A 7,768-nucleotide genomic window follows, 5' to 3' on the forward strand; every position below is an offset into this window, starting at 1 on the left:
AATTGCATGATGCATACGGCTAGTAAAACATGGATGGTTCTGAAACCTGAAGCTGAAAAAGACATCTTTGGGGTAATACCTTTTTTTAGATTACATGTGTTCTGCAAGGATGGTATGCTTTTTATATATTATATACACTATATCAAAACAAATCAAGTGTAAATCAAGTGAAAGGGAATCCGAAGTGGAACCCCCAAACATATATATCTATATGTGTATATATATATATATATATATATGGGGTATTTAAACCTTTGATATCTATTCTAGGCAGGATTGGCTTATGATACTTTTATAAAAAAAAATCTTTATTTTGATTGAGTGAGTGGCCCTGTAGGCATCTATTCTTGTAAATCTATAATAATGGCTAGAAGGTGACTGCTCTCTTCATGTGCGCCCTTTCCAGAGGGGGGGGGCANAACATTGATTTTTTAAGATGAAAATATTTAGAATTTTTTTTAGTCCATGTTACCAATAGGTACCCATGTGTTTCCTTACAAGAAATTCAGCCAATTTGGTCCAAACGTTATGCAAGCTATAGCTAACATATCTATATAATAAAACAAGACATTCATATATGTTTATCAAAGGGAACTAACGGAATTAACGGAACAACATGTTATCTTTGAATGCTCTGTAGTAGCCAAGCTCAGAAGAAATTTTTACATTTCCAATTTTATGTCCGAGTACAATGCCAAAGGCCCAATAGCTAACGTACGGGTTTTGCGAGCTTATCTTTGCGGGGATGGTTCCCTTTTATTTATCCCCTAGTATCCATGCTTGCCTGGCATACACACTGAATTCTTCAAGTTCAGGCCAGGACTGAACTACTAGATCCCATATAGACCAGGGAAAGTGGAGGAGCTCAACCCTATCTTCAAGTTCAGGCCAGGACTGAACTACTAGATCCCATATAGACCAGGGAAAGTAGAGGAGCTCAATCCTTTCTTCAAGTTCAGGCCAGGACTGAACTACTAGATCCCATATAGACCAGGGAAAATGGAGGAGCTCAACCCTTTCTTCTTTGTATTTCAACCTACAGGTCATTTTATTTTGTCTGTAGGTTGATTATAATAATAATAATATGTTGCGTATAGCCGGCCAAACGGCTGGACCAATTGGGCTGAAATTTTTTGTGGACACTAATGGGTAGGCGGTGGAGGTTATTGGCTAAAAAAATCGTAACTTTTCTTCAAATAATTTTTTTTTCTCAAAATTTATTTTCCATATTTTTTTCAAATTTGTTTTCCAAGGGCAACGCCGCGTTCTATAGCTAATATATATATTCATATGAGCGAAGAGCTTTATCATAAAGATAAATAGTATAAACTGACCATCTAGAGGAGTTGTTTGTCTTGAAGAAGATGGTGTCGATGGTTTTGTCTCCAATATCTGGGGTGGAGTCCGTGGTATCTGTCTTCCAGCTGGGATTATTGTCATTGGAGACAGTGAATCGTCAGGTTTACAGCTGTCACCAATATTACAGCTGTCAGCCGGCTTACAGCTGTCAACAAGACCATCATCATTAGCACCTGGTCTAGCTCTAGCTTCTGTATTCAATTCAACATCCTGAATTTTTTTTTCTTCTAAAATCAAAATGGTTTGGGAAAATATTTAATCAGAATTAACAGAAACCTTGTATTTGCACTCACTTGGACAAACATATTTTGCAAACAGGAACCAAAATATATTTTGAAAACAGGAACCAAAATATATTTTGCAAACAGGAACCAAAATATATATTTTGCAAACAGGAACCAAAATATATTTTGAAAACAGGAACCAAAATATATTTTGAAAACAGGAACCAAAATATATTTTGAAAACAGGAACCAAAATTTTGAAAACAGGAACCAAAATATATTTTGAAAACAGGAACCAAAATTTGGAAAACAGGAACCAAAATATATTTCGAAAACAGGAACCAAATATATTTTTTATTTAACAATGAATTTTTCTGATAATATTTTTGAGAGGTTTGGAGATTCTAAATTGGTTTCAATAAAATGAGTTTACAAAATAAACTGTAAGGGTACAGAATGATTTGTATTTCTGTAAAAAAAATCTGAAAATTTTGAAAGTTTCAAAATTTCTAATTTAATTTGCTATTCCGTAAAATTATTGTTTTGCTGATCAGATTCACGTAGTCTACAACTGAGCACAACACATAATTTTTGCAATACATCAACAAAATTATTTAAAAATAGAAAATTCTAAATATTACCTTTAAAAATCATTATTCCACGAAATGGGTCAGAATAATAAGCTAAATCGATAAGACGTAAGAAAATTTAAACACTATTTACATAATTTTGAATTAATGATTTGAATAATAACCCTAAAACTGGTGAGATCACTAGCCCTTAAATAGGTGAAAAATACAGAAATTTTAACAAACATATTTTCATCCCTTTTGAGAGCTTTCTTTGCATTTCCCTGAACAACTGCTCTCACCTAAAATACAAGAAGGGTCCAAATGTATCCCTCACAAAAAGTTAACCAGCTCAAAATAATGCTGATTAAAACTATCAAAAACACACCTGTTTCAAGTAATGAACACGTTATTCTAATAAAATTATGCCTACTATGCCTTAACTTAAGACACTCAATAAAATATGCTTTGTTTTGAGTCATTTTCTAATAAACAAAAAATACTATTTAGGGAAATGGTCCAAAACTCTCGTCTAAAAAAAATGTTGCTAGAGCTGGAAATCGAGGTCAAGCTCTGACAGGGGTTTATATTTTTCAGAATAACACCCCTTTCCTGGAGGGGGGGGGACGATTTTTGATGAATTGGGGAAGAAAAATAAAAAATGGGAAAAAGGCAAGATATTTATTATTTTTTAAACTTTTTAATATATCCACTGTGGACTCTTATAATTATCAGCTGGATCCTCTCTTTTGGATATCAACGCTAAGCTCCGACCCATGAGAGTTCACTCATTGGTTTCCCGCAAAATTTCCCAGCTTCTAATTGGCTGCTATGTTTATGCAAACGACACTCTGATTGGTTGGATTTTTACACATTCCTGGATATCAAATAACGATTAAATTAATCTGGAGAAAAACAAAAAGAAGAGATCAAACATTGATCTTGATTGATATCCACAATACAAGAGTTTCCAGCTCTGTTTGCTTATTTTACGTAACAATAACCTTAGTTTTAACTCCTTGAGTTCCATAAACATGTTCCAGTTTATCCATGAGAGCTGTAATTATCCTCGGGAACCGGTTCTTCTCCAGCAGGTTCTGGTTCTCACCCACCAAGTGACCCAGGCCGGTCAAATTCAAGTACCTGCAATACAATACAGTGTAATTAGGCAAGGTGCCTAAATATATTTAAAGAATTATTTTCTGAAGAAATTATCAAATCAAATATTTATTACATGGAGATTTCATATTAGTTTAGACAATATAAATATTTCAAAATAATACAAATCCTCTTGAGGGAAAAAGAATATGGTGGGGTAGAGGTTTTCTTCATTTTCCCTATAAACAGCTGAATTGTCAGGGGGGGGGGAGATCCTGGACGAGTGGTAGAGTAGGAAGGACGACAGAAAAACGTATATAAACATAATACTTAACGAATTATGTATATTTGAATATTCAGAAAATAACAAGCTAGTTTTTCTCCGTTGGTGGTACTCAAGAAAATTAAGTACAAAAAACGAAGGTTTATCAATTTTTGACTAAATATTTACCCTTCAAATGTCAGTTTAATCTGACCACAGACCAAATTTAAAAACGCAGCTCAAATATGGTTGATTCCACTTAAAATTGTATTCAATGTTTCAAGATTTAAACCGGCGCTCAATTGAAACTGGTTTTTGGCGGATTTGAGACGCGGCTCAAATTCATTAAATTATGACTCTGGGTTAATTCATAATGACTCGTCTGATCCATAATACCCTGCCAATTTTTAAAAAAATTTACTCAAGGTGAAAAAATCGACAAAAATTGACATGAAAAAATGCCCCAAATGATGTACTTTAGAGAAAGGGAAGATCTCAATGAAGAATATTTTTAGTTACATTTCACCTCTTGATCTTCTTGTGAACTGCAGGCTTTAGAATATCAGGATTAGTTTCAAGTTTTCCATTCAAACCAATTAATCCTCTGGAAATTTGTTTTTCTTCAAATTAAATAAAAATGTGGGGGATAGGATAAAAACATCCCCCATCCTTTCCAATTGTTCTCCAAAATTAAATATTTGTAAAAAAATTGAAAAAATTAATATTTTGTAAAAACGAATTGAAAAAATTTAATACCAAAAAGGACTTTTGAAAACGTACAATACAATTAACGGTAAAAGACGCATTACCTCAAAAATTTTATTTGGATAAATTTCATTCATCTATTTTCATTGGTTTCATGAGACTCAATTCAAAAGTTTAGATTTTTAAGTTGTCGCTCTTAAATAAATAAATAAAATGGTCAACCATAATCCCATGGGAGTCAGGGTTAAGCTCTCATCAAACCGTACCACCATATTGTTTGGCAGGGCGTCCATGTTTCGATGAAACAAGGTGTGGAGGGCCAGGCAAGGGTCAAGTTAAAAGGCGGGCTGCCTTAAAACCGTTAGCACACTCTCCAAATTCAATAATGCAACAATCTCAGTTTTAAACTTTTAAAATGTACACTGTCAATAAGATTAACAGAGAAAAATTAGTACAATTACTCTTAAATTAATTAAAGAAAAACAATAATAACATTCCTTGTATTTTGAATTTTCCAGCTGTCATCATACAGGCTCAGAAGACTAGCAAATAGTTCTGAAAAAAGGTTTACAGGATTAGATTTGAATTAGATATACATGTTTTTGTTTATTTCAACTGTTTTTATTCAAATGTGGTTTCTCTTGGTGACTTGCGCATTTCTTGCTTATCAGAAACAATAGAGAATTCACTAAAAACACTTTCTAGTGAGAAAAGTGACGTAATCTTCTACATTTTTGATCAGATAAAGGTTTCAAGTTGTCCATTGTAAATATGGCGTTGCTATCTTTGCACGGAGGGTTACTTGAAATTACGCTTACAGTCCCTTTAATGATTAATTTGTTTACCGCCTTTATACCAACACTACCGACCTATGATTCCCCAAAAGAGGGAGGTTAGGTAACTCAACGTCCCTTCGGACAGTTGTGTAAAATAACCACCCGTTCGGCGAAGTTTTCGGGAAAAAATTCGCGTATTTTCATCTTAAAAGACGATAAAATTTTGTACAACTACATTTCCGGGAAATTAAAATTTCATTTAACAACAGGTTTCCTCGACCCTTGGTAAAGTAAAATATAAATCCCTTAACTTCCCTGTAAAGTAGTTGTAAAATAATTATTATTTAAAGTATTTGATTGAAAAAGTTGATGCTTATAATATAAAAAAAAACAATATTTGAATCATATAAAATTGTTTATTCGTTTATGATTGTTTTAAGGGACTGCAGAAGACGATTAAAGTGACATGGCTGATTCACAACTGCACCCATTTTGCATTTATCCTTCGTTTAATCATAAAAGAATAAAAAATATTTTTCTCATTAAAAATGGATTGTTTCAATTAAAGGTGCGCTATTAAAATGACTTGCGAATTTTTACAGCCTTGCCAATAAAAGAAATGGAGCATTTTAAAAGTATAAAAGATAGAAAATTTTTTCCTCAGTATTGATCATGTAAACACAGTGTGACTTGAATTTATGTCTGAATTCCCTTTAAAACATTTTTTTGACATCTGACATGTCTTCAAGTTGCAAAAAAAACTATAATATTAAAAAGGAACAAAATTTATAAAGAATCATTAAAAAGAATTTAAAGCGTTTAACCTATTTTGATCGCATCATCATCTTGGGTCATAGGATTCAGTCTGATATTGTAAACATCATTTAACTTCACATCTATCTCTTCCAAAACAGCTAGAGCCATTTCATCTGAAAAATATATCTCAAAATTAAAAGTTTATTCTGCAAGTGCTGAGGAAAAAAACGCCTGATACTTCAATTTGTTTGTATTTATGTGGATTTATCTTAAGGATTGTAATTTTTCTACAATTTAAGATGCTCGCCTTTTGATGCATAAAGAGAAATAATCGTTATTCAATCAATCAATCAATTAATCAATCAATCAAAAGGAAAGTGCCTGTTGGGTCGGGTTTAGCTAAAAAATTCGGGGCCTGTCCTAAAGAACAAATTACCCCCCCCCCCCCTCAATTTAGATGCATGGGTAGGAAAGGAAATTGGGCCGAGCGCTGCAGCTTGAACGAACAGGCTAAGGGGCCGGGCGCTGCGGCCACATGTGAAACATGAGCTCCATGTTCAAAACTGATTGGATTACCTTCCCTACCTTCATTTTCCCTTCCCTACCTTCTTTTTACCTTCCCTACCTTCATTTTCCCCTTCCTACCTTCCCTGTCCCTTTTGTAGTTCCCTAATCCCTATTTTTGTCTTTCCCTCTCAACCTTCCTGTTTCCTTCGCAATCTTCCCCTTTCACTCCCGACCTTCCTTTTACCAACCTTCCAATTCCCTACGTTTCTTCTTCCCTACCTATCACACTTCCCTTCCTCTTGGGTCTTTGATTTATTCCCCCCCCCCCTCCCCGGGGGGGAAGAATTTTATACACCCCTAAATTTTTTTCTTGAAATTGGGAAATTTAGTTGAATTTATCTAGATATTTGGATAGAAAGTATCATGGAATGGGTTAACGGTTGTTCTACTTGATCAATTATACTCATAGAAAAAGCTGTGAATATCTAGTGAACATCTTGTCCTGAATGTGAAAATTTTTCTAAACTTTGGAATTATTATTAAACTTTCGAAATGTTATGAGATAACGCAATCAAATTTTATTATATTTCGTTAGAAAAATATTTATCTAGAATTTATAGTTATAGAATTTATAGCTTTATTTGAACATATGTTTTTTGAATAAGGATTCGGTTATATTGGTTGTGAATTGATTGATGATTATACAATACATGATTTTACCCCCTCTGCGTCCTAATGAAAGGGAAAATTTATTTTCGCAAATCAGGGGAGGGGATGTGTGATTTTTGAAAAAAAGAAAAAAATTATTTATTAATTCATTTTAGGGGGGGGTCCAAAAATCGTATACTAGGAATATACCCTGAACGATAACATTCAAAAATATATTATATTAAATTACCAAAAATCGATCTCTAGGAAATTACCGCCCTGCAAACATTTAGCTAGTCTCCGACAAACCGATGTTCCTTCTTGAAAAATACTAAAATTCATAATGATCGTCATACTATACATTATTACAATTCACTCCAGTGCCTTGCTGCAGCCAGCAACCCACAGCTGCACACAGTCAGAACTAGACTAAAACTAAAAAGTCTAAAACCAAATTTGAAAATCCCGGCCAAAATTAAAATTATTTTTACGGTTCTTAAGTTTGAGGGAAAACGTCTCTACGCAGCAAAATACTGAAGTTTAGAAAATACAAGCTGAAACCAATCATAAACTGAAAATATATATATTTAATCAAACGTTTCTTTTCCTCAAAATACATAAGAAACTTATTTTTAATTTTGCAATTATTTTTTTTCAATAACTACGTATGGCTATAAATATTAAAGCAGGTAGAATAACACCATTTTCCGAATGCGCAGAAACAAATTTTATTAATCTGCGCAGTTCCTTAGGTTGGTCTGGAGGAGGGCCTCTGCTGCTCTCTTATCAAACTGCATAGTGGTCTTAAGTTAATATAACGCAGTTTTTGTTTCAGGTTTACCGCCTTTATACCAACACTACCGA

The sequence above is a fragment of the Eurytemora carolleeae genome, unplaced genomic scaffold, assembly GCF_000591075.1.
Source record: "Eurytemora carolleeae unplaced genomic scaffold, Eaff_2.0 scaffold74, whole genome shotgun sequence".
NCBI lineage: Eukaryota > Metazoa > Arthropoda > Copepoda > Calanoida > Temoridae > Eurytemora > Eurytemora carolleeae.